This window comes from Lissotriton vulgaris, chromosome 3_1, assembly GCF_964263255.1.
Source record: "Lissotriton vulgaris chromosome 3_1, aLisVul1.2, whole genome shotgun sequence".
Taxonomy (NCBI): Eukaryota; Metazoa; Chordata; class Amphibia; order Caudata; family Salamandridae; genus Lissotriton; species Lissotriton vulgaris.
This window is the reverse complement of record NC_141689.1, coordinates 1,062,505,132-1,062,523,784: the sequence shown is the minus strand read 5'-3', so window position 1 is coordinate 1,062,523,784 and position 18,653 is coordinate 1,062,505,132. Positions and strand designations below refer to the sequence as shown.

General features: G+C 45.6%; 1 protein-coding gene across 5 annotated transcripts in view; it reads right to left on the bottom strand.

Annotated features, from left to right (window-relative positions):
- The window catches only part of ACO1 (aconitase 1), a 533,052-nt gene that overhangs the window by 44,410 nt on the left and 469,989 nt on the right, over window positions 1–18,653 (bottom strand). The gene's annotated exons all lie outside the window — the stretch shown is intronic.

Sequence of the window (18,653 nt, the reverse complement as noted above, 5' to 3'; positions counted from 1 at the left end):
GTAGCCGAGGTGAACCCCCCTATTCGAAATTCTCCATCTTGAATTGGAGAATTAGGCCCAATAGAAAAGGGATATGCCCCGTTGGCTACTGCCCCACGACCTCAGTGACGCGCTTAAATTCAGGAGCGGTGCAGCAGTGTAGAAAATGACAACTGACTTTTTCCCCAGTCCTACCGGCCTGTCTCCTCCTCTAGCGACCCTACTCCAAGAAACTAGCGTGGCCCACAGCCAGAACCCTGGGGAGCTGCGCTGTCGTCAAAAAAAGACTTGTCTCCTATGGACATCAGATTTGTCCAGCCAAGAAACCAACCCAAGGGCTCCGGATCTAGGCAGATCTGCGACACTTGCACCACTCTGCACCAGACGCCCACAGCCCGCTTCCAGGTGGCCCACCAACCAGGTGAAGTCTCCCTGGCGATCCTGACCCAGGATCCAGCGTTTGTCGACCTCTTCTGACCTCCCCCTTGACGCCTGCAGGCTCAACTTGAAGTTTCCCCCCTAACCGGACCTGGTGAGAAAACCCCGATGTCGAAAGTGTGCTCAACTGACTGTCACAGCATCCCCCCACCATCCACCTTACCTCTCCAGTCATGGGATTCCCTTAGCCAACCTCTGGGATCCGAGCCTGCAGCAGTTTTCCCCAAATGAGGATCTCCTTTGATTTCAATGGGGCCCCCTGAAGCCTTCTTTGGACTGTGGACAGTGCTCTTTGGTGGCTCCTCCAGTGCTGATCTTAAACCCCAGGGCCTGTGTCCCTGAACCGCAGGTACCTAGCTGTAATCAGTGCCTTTTTGATATGCCCCCAGCCTCCATAGGATAGCATTGGCCCCAGAGACCTCTGCACCTCGCTGCCCCAGTGCCACTGGTGGTGCAGTACTACTTTGGTCAGACCCTGGCCCAGTGCTGATCCAAACACCCGGAAACTGAACTTGAGAACCACTTACTTACCTGTAAGTTCCTCACCTGTCTTTTTCCCATGGAATTGCATTGGTCTCTCACTGTATTGTACTAAGTGAGATCCTGCATACAAAGGGTCTCTTTCTGTACTGAAAAGCATTACATGCACATGCAAAATATTGTTTGATACCAAACAAAACCTATTGTCAGTAATTGAAAGTATTGCACAAAAGTCTACTTACCTGTAACGGAGTTCAACTTGGTTCCTAGAAATAAAAGTAACAAAAGTAATATTTTTCTATGCACATTGGCCTGGAGTCGGTCATTGAGTGTGTGTTCCTGCCTTGTAGGAGTATGTACACCAAATGCATTCAAACTACCCTTTGATGAGCCTAACAGAGTATCCAAGCTACCACTAAATTGAGAGTAAGGTATTACCCGATTTTTTTACCTCTGCCATACCGTTGGGGATTTACTGGACTCTGTGCACACTATACCTTTTTTTGGTATAGTATATACAGTGCCAGCTTCCTACAATAGATTTTTCTTTTCAAAGTCTATTTTTAACACAATGCATTTGACAGGCTGTAAAAGGTTATATTGCCCATATTTCACTTTAGGCCAGATGTACAAAGCCATTTTGCAGTCACAAACCTGGCGATTCACAAAATCAAAGGGTTTGTGATCGCAAAAATGTTATCCAGTCTGAAAACCCTTTAGGACTCGCAAAATGGTTTTGCAATCCATTCCAAATCACAATCAAGAGGGAGCGTTGAAGGAGCGAATTAGGAGTTACAACAGTATGCATCAATGTTTTGAGACCACAATTGCAATCTCAAAAAATTAATCAGTTATCAGCACCTTAAAGGAGGCGGTAACTGCTTTGCAAAGGGGAAGGTGCCTCCCTGGGGACAAGTTCTCCTTTGTGAACTGCGTCTGCAGCCAAGGGAGGAGTAACTAAGCCGTGGCCCAGGGAAATCACTGCTTACTCAGTTCTGTACACGACTTTCCGCGCCAGGAACGCACAGCCATGCAAGATACTGACCACTGGTGCATTGAAACTAGGGCCCTGAAAGGGATGACCTTAACCCTGGAAATCAGTTTGGAAAACTGGGAGGATGGGTGGGGCGGTAAGGAATCTATCACTGACTAATGTTTCTTACAGATATATTGTTAACGAAGGCAAGTAACACGTAGTGGTAGATTCCTTACCTTAGAATAGATACCCCAGTAATACCAACCCCGGTGGTGGGTCTGCGAACAAAGATCACACCAGAAAGTCACGGAGAACAGAACGCCCAAGGAAGCCGTCTCTCCGGACTGGACTGTCAAGGCAATAATGCTTAGTAAAAGTGTGCAGCGAGGCCCACGTGGCTGCCTGACAGATGTCTTGCAGGGGTCACCACTTCCCAATGCAGTAGTAGCTGCTGTCTCCCTGGTAGAATGGGCGAACAACCCCGTTGGAGGTTCCTTTTTAGCGAGAATAACATGCCTTGATACTGAAGACGACCCAGCGGGAGATAGCCCTCTTGTGTACAACCCCCCCTTTCTTGGCGCCCACGTAGCCAACAAAGAGCTGGTCAACCACCAGGAACTGTTGTGTGCGATTTAGTTAAAAGGAGAGCGCACGTTTTGGGTTCAGATGGTAGAGCCTCTCTTCCTCTCTGGAAGGGTGCGGAGGCGGAAAGAAAGTGGGCATGGTGATAGTTTGCCCGATGTGGAAGGCATTGACTACCTTTGGCAAGAAGGAAGGGCGAGTGCAAAGCACAACCTTGTCGGATGGGTAGACAGAAAAGCGGGCTTACAGGAAAGAGCCTGGAGCTCACTCATGCGCCTAGGGAAGATGATGACAACCAGGAAAGCAGTTTTCAAAGGTAATATACGAAGAGGACAGTTGTGATGCGGCTCAAAGGGAGCGCACAAGAAATAGGTGAGAACAAGATTCAAGTCCCAATGTGGCATTAGAACGGAATAGGAGGGAAAAGGTGAGTAATGCCTTTGAGAAATCTACTTGCAACAGGGGACTTGAAAAGAGAGGGCTGATCAGGGAGCCGGAGAAAGGCCAAAAGTGCAGAAAGATAGCCCTTAATAGTACCCAGAGCAGAGCCCTGCTGGGCCAGAGAAAGAAGGAACAAAAGGACTTTTGAAAGAGGGGCAGAAGGGGCCTTTTCTGTGCACCATGCCACAAACGTGTTCCACCTGCAGGCGTATACCGATTCAGAGGAGGGACGTCTGACAACAACAACCACTAACCTTGGGTTTTGGAGTAGCATGCTACTCTTTGTAAAGCGCTTCAACTCATAGTAACACTGAGTCAGTGCTATTTAAATGCAAGTAAAATGCAATACACATCATGTTTTTGCAACAGTAGTGTAATCAAAATGGCAGAGAAATTTCTTCTCGTAGTTAGGCTTGTATGCCCACCCGCAACCCAACAGTATGCTACCAGGGTGTATGTCCCCACCTTTGATGTGTCCTCCACTGTAATGTCCAAGAACTCGCACCCCCTGTCACTTGGTATTTGATCTCGGCACAAAATGAAGGATTCTCGAGTATGCTGCATCCAACACCCTTCCTTCGTGCCACTGACAAAGATGTACCGAACGCACATATCTCTACATTTAACAAGTCCAAATAAAGAAACAACAATATGGTCCACCCTTTTACTATCGTTATATGGGCGGTCCGCCATCTTTAAAATGGTCTCTGCCTCGAATGAATGTTCTACATGCTCATGCATATCTTGAACATCTCACAGAAGTAACTAAGTCAGTAAGAAGCGATTGCTCAGAATTTACTGTGCAAGTGGAACCAGGCGCTCTTAGATTAAATAAGGTGCATCAAAGGCAGCTTTCCTTTTAAAGAAATGAGCCTAAGCAACGGAGCTTGACGGCAGAGGTGCCTCCGGGCGCTCCTTCTTAGTCCCCCCTGGGCTCTCATTTACCACTGAGGATCCGTGCACTCACAGCAATTTTTACAAGCTCAAAACCAGCAGCGCCATAAAGCTAATTTATCTGCACTCATCACTACACTAGGGGTCCAGACACATGAGGAAGAAAGAAGAGCAGAGGAAAATGGAAGGGTGAGAAAACTAGTCAAAGCAGACTGAGCAAGAATGATAGAAGCAAAAGAGGAGCAGTGGCAAAAAACAAGTCAAGGGTATGGCATTTAGATTAAAATACGTTGCAGAAAAAGGACAGCTAGAAAATGTAAGACAATGCGAGGTATGCAAAAAGTAAAACTGCATGAAAGAAATGCTGAGATATGGAGGGAGTCAGAGAATGTAAAACAAAAGGGGTATGATTAACCACGTTCAACAGATTGAAAAGAGACAAATCTGCAAAAAACAACAAGGGAGAGAACAACACGAGTGGTGGGGGAAAACCACGAGGGAGACGCACGCACGGAGACAAAGTGAAACAACACGTACCTGATAATGCAGAGCGGCCGGGAAACTGAAAGTACGGCCGGCCTGTGGCCGGCCATGAATAATTAGGGGAGGAGAAGCTGCAGAGCGCACGCTGGGCGAAACCCTTTGATGTGCTGTGCGGCCGTGAATGCGCGTGCTTGTTTGGTCACGTGATTCACGTGAACTTAAACAAAACCGCACAAACGAAACCCTTGGTTTCACGAGCGTTTTGAGGACATGAATTCTCGCTACGCTCAATGCGCTTGCGCGCATTGATAGGTCGCAAGACCTAAAAATCTTCCAGGCCCAGTCTGATGCCTGGCACATTCAAAGGAAAGGAATCGGAGGCTAGATATCTCAATCAGATATCATGAATTACTACACAATCATTTTCTTTTAAACTATGAGAGAATAAAGTAATAATTCAATAGTTAACAGAAAAAGAGAAGATAACGGACATCCTTGCCTAGGGCTTCTAAAGAGACTGAATGAGTTGGAAGAAATTATATGAATATAAATATCAGCAGTTGGTTTAACAAATGGGTCTTTAATCATAATCTTGAAAGTCTAAATGGAAGATGACATTTTCGAATTAAAAAAAAAATACCACAAATGAACTTTATCAAAAAGGTTTCTGACATCTAATGCCAAATACCAATAGGAGAATTGACGGAAGCCTCCTAAAATAAAACATGACATACTAACTTTCAAAAAATTTAACCAATACAGCCCATCACCTTTGATAGTCTAATATTTTTAAGTGAACTTGGAATCTTGATTAGTTAATTAAATAGACCTACGATTAGAGGCAGAGCTATAATCTTTAACTTGTTTAGGTAAAACTACAATTTGGGCTTCAGTATAAGAACCAGAAATCAAGTTAGTGTCACAATTTTCAGTAAACCGGGGCAGTAGATAAAGCATTAACGGAGATGAAACGGTTTGATAAAAAGTGGTTACCAGATCTGAGAGAGCAAATGACAGTTTGAATTTCATCAATATAAATAGGGGAGTCTCATGTATTTGTCTTTTTTCGGAAATGGTAGATCAAATTCATGATTTTAACACATTTTGTATAATATCATTTCAAAATCTTTATTTCGGTACCTTTAAACCATAAAAGATACATAAAAACACATACAGTTTTGGATACAAATATGAATAATCCATTGATAACCTGCGTAGCAATTATACATAAGAAAGTTACTGGAAAGGGATCTACATAACCCTTGCGCCCTTTTGTTAAAACATAAATACAAGTATAAATATATTAAAAAGGCTTCAACAATTAAAAAGAGGAGATTTCATAGTTTAGTCTTAAATTCGACCATTAAAATGTAACTCTGATATTGTCACTAGAAGTGAGTTTGCCAGTTAATAAATAAATTCATACATATTAACACATAATAAAGTGCAATTCTCCATGTCTTTGTTATCGACACTAAGTTATTTAAAAAATGTCAGGCAAACACAGACAATACACTATAGTTTTAGTCCTGCTTTGGCTCTTACGTAGCCAACATCTAACAAGACTCTACTAACACCAAAAATGAGAACTTGTGCAGTTTCGGTTCTTAGGATTTTTTCTGCCTATTTACATGATCTTATTCCTAGATTTCGGCAAATCGGTTCAACCCATTTTTTTCTGGCCTGCAAATATGCCGGACAGAAGAAAAGAATATGCAAATCATTTTCTTTGACTGCATCTGAACATAAAGTACATAAATCAACCATATTATCACTTTGTTTGCTGGCCCATTTTGTTACAATTGTATAGTGATCATTAGCCATAACTAAATTTCATATTTAACGTTTTAGCAAGTTGAGTGAGTACTTCGTCCAGGAATTGCTTGAAATACGCCGTATCCTTGAACAAAAGGAACCTTGTTGTTAACGCCCCGCTTGCTGTATCTTGAAACACATTACTTGGAATATAGGCCCAAAAGGTGGATTTTAACAATGTTTTAGAGGCTTTAAGACAATGAAGAAGGATCGTCCCAAAACTGTGATAGACCAATCTTTCTCAACCACGAACAGACGTGTCTAAGCCATTTGTTACTTCTGTTCTGATTTCCTCAATTCCAGCCTTATAATCTAATAACTCCGGCGTTGACCATGATCTCACCCATAGTGTAAGAGGTCTTAAAATTGCATAATAATCAGTTCGTTTTACATTCAAGTCCAAAGTGATTGGTATCAGTGGTGTGCGAACAGGAAGACTTAACTGCTTTATAAAATTCATTTTCCCCACCTCAAATTCTTTTTACAGAAGGGTCCCCATATTTCAGCCCCATAGAACGCTGCAGATTGGGATTTATATTTAAACACCTCCAAGGCTGGAGAGACTGCCTTAGAAAAACTGCTCCCATGCCTTTTCATAATAGGTAACTTATTTTGTGTCTGGGTTATCTTGCTTTTTTCTATTTGGGTCTTCCATGATAATTTATTATCTAAAGAAATACCCAAATAGCTAAACCTCTGTACGCGCTCCAACTTTTGACCATTCAAATTTAGGGTTGGCCGAAAAGTTTTGTGGGTATTTATAGCCATATATTTGGTCTTACTAATGTTTATTTCTAGGCTTTTAGTTTTGCAATATGTATAGAATGAATCTATTAAACATTGTAATCCCTTAGGTGTTTGGGATATTAATATTGTATCGTCAGCGAATAACAATGCTCGCACCAATTCGCACTTTCGTTTTGGAGCATCATTTTTACAGCCATTTAAAAATTGTGGGATATCGTTGATGTACAATGACAATAAGGTTGGTGCCAGTACACAACCTTGGCAAACACCCCTTTTTATGGGGATCGTTTCTGTTAGTTCGCCCCTTGGACCCCATCTAACCTTAGCATAGTTATTTTCATGCAGCCTAATTATTTGTTCAAGTAGGTTTGCTGGCAACCCATGGGGTCTCAATGTATCCCATAACAAACCCAGAGGGATAAGATCAAATGCCGCCTTTAAATTTACAAAGGCGACAAAGATGCCCCTTTCTTAGGTTTACATATTTCAACACAAACAGCAAAATCTAAAGACCTGATCTACTGTACTAACTTTAAGTCTAAAACCTGCCTGAAATTTGGAAAGTACAGTTTTCTCCTCCAACCATATATTTATAAGATTTAAAATGTGCCTTGCGAAAACTTTTTGTAAAATATCTATTAAACTAATTGGGCGATAATTTACCGGGTCATAACGATTTCCCTTTTTTTAAAATTGTAAAAATTACTGCCCCTTTCCAGGTTTCTGTAATTGCTGCACCTGATGCTATGGCGTTGCATGAGTAGTTAATGTAGGGTCCCCAGACACTGATATCGTGTTTCAATAAATCTTCTGGGATTTTAGCAGGTCCTGGTGCTTTCCCTGATTTTACTGCGCTAATCGCCATTATTGTTTCATCTAAATCAAACACTAGTTTATCATCATTTGTATTCAATAACAAAACCATCATTGGGTATGACCATACCACTATCTGGTGCTGCATACAGCCTTGTAAAATAATCAACCCAGGTAGCTGCATCAAGATAAATATCTTTGGCTTATTTCCATGTTTTACTCCCTTTGGCTACAATCCTCCAAAAGCAAAAACAGTTGGACAGAAGGCAGAACAATGTCATACATTCACCCCAGTACAGAGATCTGGGCCTCAATCCATCTTTTTTTGCACTCCACCCCAGTTCAGACATGGCCATATGCAAATCAGCCTTGACCCTGTGCCTCATGGGAACAGTCCAGCCCGAACTGCCAAGTCATGTCTTTCCTGGACCGGAATCAAGCATCCTAGGACCGGTTTCTGGCTTTCAGCCAGGATAGCTTGACTCCAGTGGTGTGGAGAGCATGGGACTCACGTCTGAGCATACCCATCCCACTCGGGGTGACAAATGCAAAAACCACAGTTGATGGACAGAATGCAGAACAATGTCATACATTCACCCCAGTACAGAGATCTGGGCCTAAATCCATCGTTTTTTTTGCACTCCACGCCACCCCAGTTCAGACATGGCCATATGCAAATCAGCCTTGACCCTGTGCCTCCTCCAAAAGCCCAATTGGTCCTTATTTTTCGCTGCGTCCCATATTTTTTTAGCCTTCCTGTATTTAAACCTAATCTCCTTTATATTGGCTATGTTCCCGTTTTTTATTGCCATTGTCTTAACCTTGTGACAACCCTTGTCATACCAAGGGTTTATTTCACTACTGAGGGCTTTTCCTTCTCCATTCACTCTTTTTGACATTTTAGTCACTATCGCAGCCAATGCTATCGTTGGTCATTGTGTAATTCTAAGAATTTGTCTTTTCCTAATAATAGATCTTTATGGGGACCAAAAATGTCAGCAAATGTGTTCTAAATGTTTGCTAATATATCATTATGTTCTAATATATGGGCCCATTTTAGGGACCGGCGATTATTACGTACTATAAGGTCATCGGGGATCATATCCAAGCTCTCAGTAGACTGGGAGCAAATAGGAAGAAGCCGGTCAGAGACGGTGATCACCCTCTATTCTCAGGACCACTTTTAAATCAATTACATAGGGCCAGACATCGAATGATACCAATATATTATCTATTTTGCTACAGGATTTTCCCCTACAAAATGTGTGTGCTTTTGGCATATCCGATGGAAGGCGTCCATTGCATGTTCTAAGCCCATGCCCACCCACCAATTTCATAATTTGAACTATTGCCACGGTGCAAGGTACTGTACTAGTGCAGGAATATTGTTAGCAATATCTTACTTAGAAAATATTACAGAGCCGTACAACTGGTTGAAAATTACAGTTTAGATTCCCACCTACTATGCCTGCTTTTGTACTTGAGTTTAAAATAGAGTCTATATGTTCTATTACCAATGACTCTTGTGAGGCTGGACTAGGTCTATTGTAGACATTAACTAAATGAAGTACTCCTCCATCCTTAATTGTAATTTTACACCTACCATATCTTGCAAATTTATGCGCAATTGGGTAATTTCGATTGCGAAGGTTACTTTTATCCATATTCCTAGACCCCCTGAGGGCCTCCCTTTTACCGATGGAGTCGCATCCACATTAAATGTATTATAGCCTACTCTATGCGGGGTTTCTAGGGCCCAAGTCTCCTGTAAGAGACAGATGTCACTATGTACAATGTACCCGTGCCAACCTGGATCCCTAAGATTCTTGCTAAATCCTGCTATGTTCCATGAAATGAAACTTAGCCATTACAGCTAATATTAGATCAAAGCTATCTTGGGCACAGCTACCAAATTACAACCTATATTACGAGTATCACTGATTATTGTAACCACATCTAGAGGCTTCAATACAACAGGCTGTGTTATAGATACAATTCTACCCCCTTCCTCCATATTTTGCTCTTGTAACTCTCTTAAAATTCCTTCCTGCTTATTTAGATTCCTTGGGGTGGATAGTCCCTCTATAATGGAGGCAGTATCCTGTTTCCCTTATGCCATGATTTCCAATGTTACTGACGTTACTTCCACTCTAAGTGCTGTGATTGGTAGTCAATCAACAGCCTCCAAAGGTGATAATTCCTGGTATCTATTCAATGTGGGTAAGGGAGTGGTAATGTGAAACTCAAATTTTCCAATAGGTGGCCTGTAGAAGTAGCCATGGGGTAAGGCATAGATTCAAGTGCTCTGGTTAGAAATTTCCTCATGTGTTCATAACAAATTACGGACCATGTGGGGGCGCCTAAAATTTATAACAATACAATCCCCTTGTATATTCTTAGGGGATTTGCCTACCCACCTGACCCTGCGAACCATTAGGATATCATTCATTTTTTAGGATATCATTTTTTAAACTTTGATAACCAGTCAAAAGTTTATTTCTGAGGTTATGCCAAGATTCCTTTTGTTCTCTATTCAAAGCGGGGACACCGGCAAAAATCAAAATGTATGAACATGCAGCTGGAGGAAGCTTTAGGATATCTGCATTAGGGATTAGGTCAGTTCCTTTTGGACTATGTAATGTCCGTGAACTACTGCCCATGTTTGGTTGATACACAGTCGCCTCAATTTGGGGATCAGTATTCCGAACTTCCACCCCAGCTTCTGTTAACTCAGGTCTACCTCCTTACATTTCCTCCCCCACCAGGCATGTCAATTCTGATTTGGTCTGAGGTTTGTCCACTACAAGTGTCCTTCCTTCTACTTCTAGATATATTTCTGGCCTCAGCTATTTGTTTTACCCCTTCCTCAAATAATCTTTAAGCATTCTCGCTTGAGGTCCCTAAATGATCTATAACTAGGTTTAACTGATCTATTTTTACATCCATGGCCCTAAATTTCGCGTCCATTAATCTGGGTTTGCATATGGTCTATTGTTGTTTTTAATATAGACAGAATGTTCTACCATCCTAGCACCCTCACTAGGCAGAACAGAACATGAAATACAATCAGTTTCAGTTTGTGTACCTATGGTGTTGTATGAAGGCACCTCTTGTTCGTCCTCCTATTTCTTTTGGTGGGTTAACAGTTCACCCTAGTTTCTTTTTTATGGCACCCTTCTTAGAACCGTTTTTGTTTGATTTCTGTATGTGTTTAGGTTTTACTTTGGGAGCTTCCCTTTGTCTTGGACCTCGTAGCCTCGATGATATTCCAGGCCTATTAGTGTCAGCTAAATTAGGGGTAGTTGGGTTGCTCAATGTGGGAGATGCAGAAAAGTCTAATGGCGCCTTGAATTTAGTACTCAACAGGTGATGTAGTCCTCAAAGAGGAAGTAGTATTAAAATAAACCAGTCCGATGGTGACAGCAGCCCTGCGCCCCCACAATATTATCAGCAAGCAGGGTTAGGTGGCAGACCCAGTTAATCTTGGATAATCCTGCTTGAAAATGGACCTGCAGTGTTACACTTACTTCAATCACCAGATCAACTACGGTTACGCCAGCTTTTCACTTCATGTTGCAGATAGTAGAACCAAGGGATGTGGAATTTTAGTTTGCGAGCTAAACATCATCTGCGCCAGCTTGTCACCCACGTACAACATGCACAACAGCCATTTTAGGTATCATGGTCTCCTTGTCCACACTCGATCACCAGCGCGCCCCTCTGACCCAGCAAGCATCCTCCGCGCACCCTGGCTCCCCCTCCCTCCCCCTCATGAGCATAACCCTTCTGCATGACCCTGTCCTTGGGAGTCACGCCTGCGCCTGACCAGCATCTCCTCTCCTCCCATGAATGCCCCTCTGTTAATAAACCTTCCCTCCATGTTCGATTGTCCACGCGGCATGAATACCACTCCTTTGATGACCCCTTCCCCCGTGTCCAGCTGTCCACACAGGTCTGAGGCCATCGCCTAAGCCGGCAGATATCATTTACTGCCCCTTATTGTACGAGGTCGCTCTCCTTCAAAGGACCCTCTATTGATCCAGGCCTCCCCACCCCCTGTGATATGATCAGGCGCACACATCCTAAGACTCGACGGAACACTCAGCTGCGTGATGACCCCCTCCTCTTATCAGCAGGTTGAGGACCTCTATTGTGGAGGTATATGGGGGTGGGATTGACACGAGGATTACGGGGATGTCTTTTCCTTTATGTCATAATGTTCTGATTGTAATAAAGAAAGGTCACATGCCATAAACCAGTGTATAAGAGGCCAGGCCTCCGAGAGGCTGTTAGAGCACCTCGAGACGATACCTTGTTGTCTGATCTGATGTGTTCTGCTCCGTCGGAATAAAACTTCTGTTTCCTGCCTTCTGGTCTCCGGCGCCTGCCTCATTGCTTGGTAAATTTGAATGGTACAAGGGCGGTTAGCGCCGGGCAAATCTCGAGAAAGGTCCTAGCCCTACCTTTTTCCACAATTGGCGTCCCAAAGCGTGGGGCCCATCAGCGACACGTGGATCCAGTGGGAGAGGTCCCGATGACAGAGTGAACGACTGCAACGATCGGGAAGAGCTCGTGTCCGATAGACCCTCGTCTGACAGCCGATCATCCGACCTTCACTAGTTCTGAACAGACCTCTCTCGACTGATCTACGGTCCTGACTGGGAACCATCAGGAGTGCCACGGGCATCACGAAGGAGAGAGGACGATCGGGCGCTGGATCCAGAGGACAGGAAACCGTCCATGCGGTCCGGGTAAGGTTGTGTAAACACGACGAATTGAGAAAAGATTGTTTTGTTTGGATAATACTAGTATTACGCTTTGTTGAAACCTCTGGAGATTCGCTGTCTGCAAACGGAGAAAACAACAGGCTCTCTCTTTGCAAACAGTGAAGGATAGGTAACACAGACTTTTGTCCCCGTTGTAATCCGTCGTGCCTATCTTCCTCCCCCACTGTTTCCCGAACTATCGTTCGTGGATTATTGTCTGGAGATTCTTTTTCTGCAAACAGGGAAGAACAAGGTCTCTCTTTGCAGGTAGAGAAAGAGTAGGTAACGATAACTTTGTGCCCACTTATTCTCCCCACTGATTGTTTTGATTGACCGATTGTTCGGTATTGGTTCGTTTGAGGTATTCACCGCCGGCAAACAACGGAGAATAGAAATATTCTGTCTAGTCTTTGCCCGCCGTGATAAGATAGGTAGTGCAGACTTTTGTCCCCGTTGTAATCCGTCATGCCTATCTTCTCCCCACTGGTTGGTAGCCTGTTTAGCCCGGACCGCTTATTAGAGATGAACCATCCAGCTCCACTGGAGGGCACCCCTAATAAGGACATGTTCACTAAGTATGGACTAGTCGCTATAGCTTACACTAAACTATGGCATAAATATACAAAAAAGAACCCTGAAAGTCAGTGGCCACTGATAGGTTCCTTTAATGAAAATAAAATAAAAACATTAGAAATAGCGCTCCAGAAGAATAAGACCAGGCCCACTATGCTCGACAGTATCGGCATGTGGCGCAAAGAAACGGAACAACGAAAGAAAAGAGAAGAAGCAAAAATAGGGAAAGAATTACGAAAGGCAGCTCACCTGGCCGCAAAGCAACTAGAAGAGGAAATAAAAGAAAGAAAGGAGGCTACACAAAACCAAGAATCAGGGTCGACAGGCCAATGTCCTGTTAGGACCCCCTCTGCACTCTACCCTGAATTGCCCTCCAAACAACGGGCAAACGATGAGTTACTGCTAGGTCCCCCAATCATCTACATGCCCCCTCCATATGCTCCCAGCCAACAAAGCCTGCAAACCCCGAGTGTGAGTGAAAGTGACCCTAGCGCTAGTGCACCAGCCCTCACGGCCTCTGCACCAGCCACATTCACAACTTCGTCAGGCGATCCCGAGGCTAGCAAACAATCACCAGCCAGACTAAATAGGTTGAGCAAAGATGAGCGGGATGGGATCGACAAAATAGCAAAGACATTAGTAGAACGAAGGGAGAGCGAAGATTATACAATGAGCGCATATAATTCACATGCCGACAGCCACAGACGGCATTTCATCTTGCGATTCAGCTACTACACCCTGAAAGCATATGAAGATAGGTATCAAAGTAAGGGTCCCGCTAAACTAACAACGCTGTATAGGAAGATTGATGTTGGAGATGGGACTGAACGTGAGGCGACGGAGCTCTTCATGCAGATGCTTGAGGTCTTCCGCCACCTCACGGAACAAAAACCAGAAGCCAAGGTTACAGTCCCTGAAACGACCTCGGTAGAAGTAGCCAATACTATGATGCCTATCAGAGAAGCGGCCCCTTACTGGATCCCGCCACGGGGCCAGGGAACAAGCGATGATATTAATAATGAAAATGCAAAAGGGAGGGTTGTGTACAATTGGGTTTACCAACCATGGGACCGACAGGATATCCTAACCTTCAAACAAACCCTGCCCGATTTAAGAAAGAACCCGACGGCATTTTATACCGAATTAGGCACAGCCTTGGGTTCGACAATAATGACTTTAGCGGACATTGACTTGTTCTTTGGGTTATGCCTGCCAGCTGACGTGTGGATTTACAAAAGGGGGGTGGTGTGGAAGCAAATCCGGAAGGCTGACCACACGGACCTGTTTGGACATACCTGGGACCAACTCGGTAAACTAGATAGACAGCGAGAGCCAGGAAGGAAACCAGTGAAGGACATACTGGAACTCCCAGACAAACTAGTTCAGAAGTTAAAAACACTGATCCCGGAAAGAAAGGTAGACTGGTCGATAGTCACGGCCTGTCGACAGAAACCCCAGGAAGATGTGTCAGAATACTTCTCCCGATTCGAGACAGTGTTCTCCGACTACAGTGGTCAAGACATGACCACCGCAACCGGACAGCACCTGTTTGTACAAAATTATGTAAAGGGCCTAACACAAGAAGTCTCCCAAAAACTGCAGACGAGTGAGAGTAGTTGGGGGGCCTCCAAACCCGCAGCTATCCTTCAGATGGCTCAGTATTACGAGCACCAAAAGAATGAGAATGATAGGGCGTCCGAGAAAAAGAAGAAAGATTTAAAGGAAAGGGTAATGATAGCCCAGATACAGGGTATAACGGTAGGACGGGAACACCAAAGGGGAAACTACCAATCAACCACCCCCAGAGATCTACCTCCTAAAGATCACACCCCAGCACCCCACACTGGACGTAGAGACATTAGCAATGACCAATGCGCCTTCTGCAAAGGGTTCGGCCATTGGAAATCCCAGTGTCCAGTTCTGCTAGAGATGAATAGAAATAGGAATTCCAGGGATGTGGCAGGTGGTCCGAGGAATAGAGTACAGGGACGAGGGAACCCCAACGACACCAACAATGACAGATCAGGGAGACTGAACACATTTGACCGTCCCCGACAGAACCAATATCAGCTATCCGAAGGTGAAAATGCCCCCGATTTTGCATAGGACTGCCAGGGGCAAGGGAGGGATCCAGTCGAGCTCTGTGTTGACCAGCAAGGTCCTTATGTCACCGCTAACGTCCTGGGTACAGAGTCTCCATTCTTGGTAGACACTGGGGCGACACGTAGTGTGTTATCAAAACGACTGATTCCAAGGGCACCCTTGTCTGGCTCACACATAACGTCGATAGGTTTCGATGGAACGCCCTCCACTAACCCCCTGTCCGTACCTATTACCTTTGACCTGGAAGACAACACCACTGACGCAACATTTCTACTCTCCTCCAACTCCCCTGACGCCATTATGGGCATTGACTTACTGAAACATTTTCGAGCTACCATTAGGTGCTCCCCAGATGGAATACGAGTCATCCTGTACGACAACCCAGACATGCCCAGATCCCGTTCCCCACGACACATGTGCTCCATAACTGACGCTGACCTGTCCCTGCTTGACACCCTGCCTCCGTACCTGTGGGCCAAAAATGACTCTGATGTGGGGCGAATGATGATTGATCCTATTCACATAACTGTACGACAGGACGCTATGCTCCCGAAACTCCCGCAATATCGGATATCGCCAGAGGGTGAGAAGGCACTGGTAGCGATCATTCAGTCTCTGGTAGATGCAGGAGTGGTTGAAGAGGTGGTTAGCAACGTCTGCAACAGCCCAATCCTACCTATTGTTAAGAAGCAAGGTGAAGGAGATGAGAAAGCGTACCGCTTCATCATCGACTTGCGAGAGATTAACAAAGTGGTTGTACCCCAATATCCTGTAGTCTCCGATATCACCACCATTCTGACCCTCATCCCGTCCACTGCCACCACCTTTACTGTTATCGACCTTAAGAACGCGTTTTTCTCTATCCTCATTCATCCAGACAGCCGTTATCTCTTCGGCTTCACTTTAAAATCCCGCTCGTACCGATTTTGTAGAGCTCCCCAGGGGTACACTGAAAGTCCCAGCATTTACAGCCAGGCCCTCAAAAGACAGCTGGATGCCTTCCAGCTACCAGAGGGAGTGGTGTTGATCCAGTATGTCGATGATATCCTTTTGGCGGCCGACACCACCCCGCTTGCAACAACAGCCACCGTCCAACTCCTACACTTTCTTGCAGAAAATGGCCATAAAGTCTCCAAAAAGAAGTTACAGTTCTGCCAGCCACAAGTGACTTACCTAGGCCATCTTCTGTCCAAAGAAGGGAGGAAACTTACACCCGACCGAATCCAAACCATCCTAGACACCCCCATCCCAAAAACACAAAAGCAGGTCCGCTCTTTGGTTGGCCTAACCTCTTTTTGCAGACAGTGGTTGCCTAATTACAGCCTCATTGTGAAACCATTACTTGCCCTGCTGACCAAAGATGTCCCCTCCCCGCTTCCTTGGACCACTGAGTGTCAAGCCTCCTTTAAGGAATTACGGGATGCACTCTGCTCAGCACCCGTCCTCGGAACGCCGGATTACTCCAAACCCTTCTCCCTCTTCACCCACGAAAGGGAGGGATGCGCATTGTCTGTCCTAACTCAATCGATTGGTCCTAAGCAGCGCCCTTGTGCCTACTTCTCCGCCACTCTTGATCCTGTAGCCAGAGCTTTGCCTGCCTGCCTTCGAGCAGTAGCTGCCGCTGCTGTCTCTATCCGTCAGAGTGAGGGAATCGTACTTTCCAACTCCCTCACAGTATTAGTACCCCATGCAGTCGACACCCTTTTGAACCAGACAAAGACCCAACACCTGACTAGCGCACGACTGACAGGGTACGAGTTGACTCTGCTTGCACCCCACATCACACTAAAGAGATGCACGACTTTGAATCCTGCCACATTACTGCCCCTGCCTGAAAATGACCCCGACGTGCCTCCCATACACGACTGTGTGACCCTCACGGACGAACAGACTAGGAGTAGGGTTGACCTCCGAGACACTGCTTTTCCTGACCCCGATGGAGAGCTATGGGTAGACGGCTCATGCATCAAACTCCCAGATGGCACCACTTCAGCTGCCTATGCAGTAACGACAGCCCGAACAGTAGTTGAGACAGCCTGCATCACACAACGATCTGCCCAGGCAGCAGAGCTGATAGCCCTCACCCGAGCATGCATCATAGCCGCAGGGACCACCGCGAACGTATATACGGACAGCCAGTATGCCTTCGGAGTGGTCCACCATTTTGGACTCCTGTGGAGGGAGAGGGGATTCCTGACGTCCCACGGCACTCCAATCCTCCACGGAGATCTAGTTTCCGCTCTGATTGAAGCAGTTCTCCTCTCCAAACGATTAGCGGTGATCAAATGTCAGGCACACAAAAGGGTAACAGACTTAGTTGGACAAGGGAATGCACTGGCCGACATCACTGCACGAACCACAGCTGAGAATAAGACGGTAACACGCATGTATGTGACCAGGTCACAAGCAGAAAAATGGAGTGACACAAGGGTAATGATCAGAGACATACAGTCGGCCAGCACCCCTCACGAGCTGACTAAGTGGGCAAGGGTGGGTTTGAAGGATGAAGAGGGCTGCTGGCGAACGAAGGATGCAAACAAGTGGTTACTGCCCGACTCATATCTGATTCCCATACTGACGATGGCACACTCCCCCGCACACATAGGATCTGCACCCATGATCGAACTCATTTCCAAAGTCTGGCACAACGACAAAATCCCTGACTCAGCCAGACGCCTAGTTCAGCAGTGCCTCATCTGTCTGCAACACAACCCCGGGAAAGGAACTGTGGTACCCCGGGGAGGGTTTGGGACCCCCAATCACCCCTTTGAGGTCCTTCAGATGGACTACATCCAACTAGAGAGATGCCAAAACCTGAAGTATGTACTAGTCATCGTATGTGCCTTCAGCAAATGGGTAGAGGCCTATCCAACCCGTGACAACACTGCCATGACTACTGCCAAAGTACTACTGAAGGAATTCTTCCCTCGCTATGGCCTTTGTCGAATTTTATGGAGCGACAATGGCCCCCACTTCATAGCTGAGGTTATCCAACTAATCCTAAAGGGGTTGGGGGTGAAGCAAAGGTTTCATGCGGTCTTCCACCCCCAATCCGCCGGTCTAGTGGAACGCCATAATGCCACACTGAAGCTGAAATTGTCAAAAATAGTGGCCACCACTGGACTTAACTGGCCGGATGCCCTCCCACTGGCCTTGTTATCGATGCGCTCCACTCCCACCAAGCACCATTTGACCCCCTACGAGGTCGTGTTTGGGCGACCGATGAATCTCTGGACTGCTCCCAAACCGACCTCCATTCATGACGTCCCAGACGTCCTACTATCTGATTATTTGTGCAAGTTAACTAAAACGTTGTCTGTCATTCATCAACAGGTGCAGCAGGCCATCCCCGATGCTTCCAGGGGCCACGGCCATGACATCCAACCGGGAGATTTCGTGTTGATACGAAATTTCCAGCGGACCAAGAGTCTGGAACCGCGGTGGACGGGCCCCTGGCAAGTGCTGATTACCACCCGAACGGCGCTCCGAGTGGAGGGGAAGAAGCACTGGCTGCACGCACATCATTGCCGGAAGGTCTCTGCGAACCTGGCTACGACAGAAAA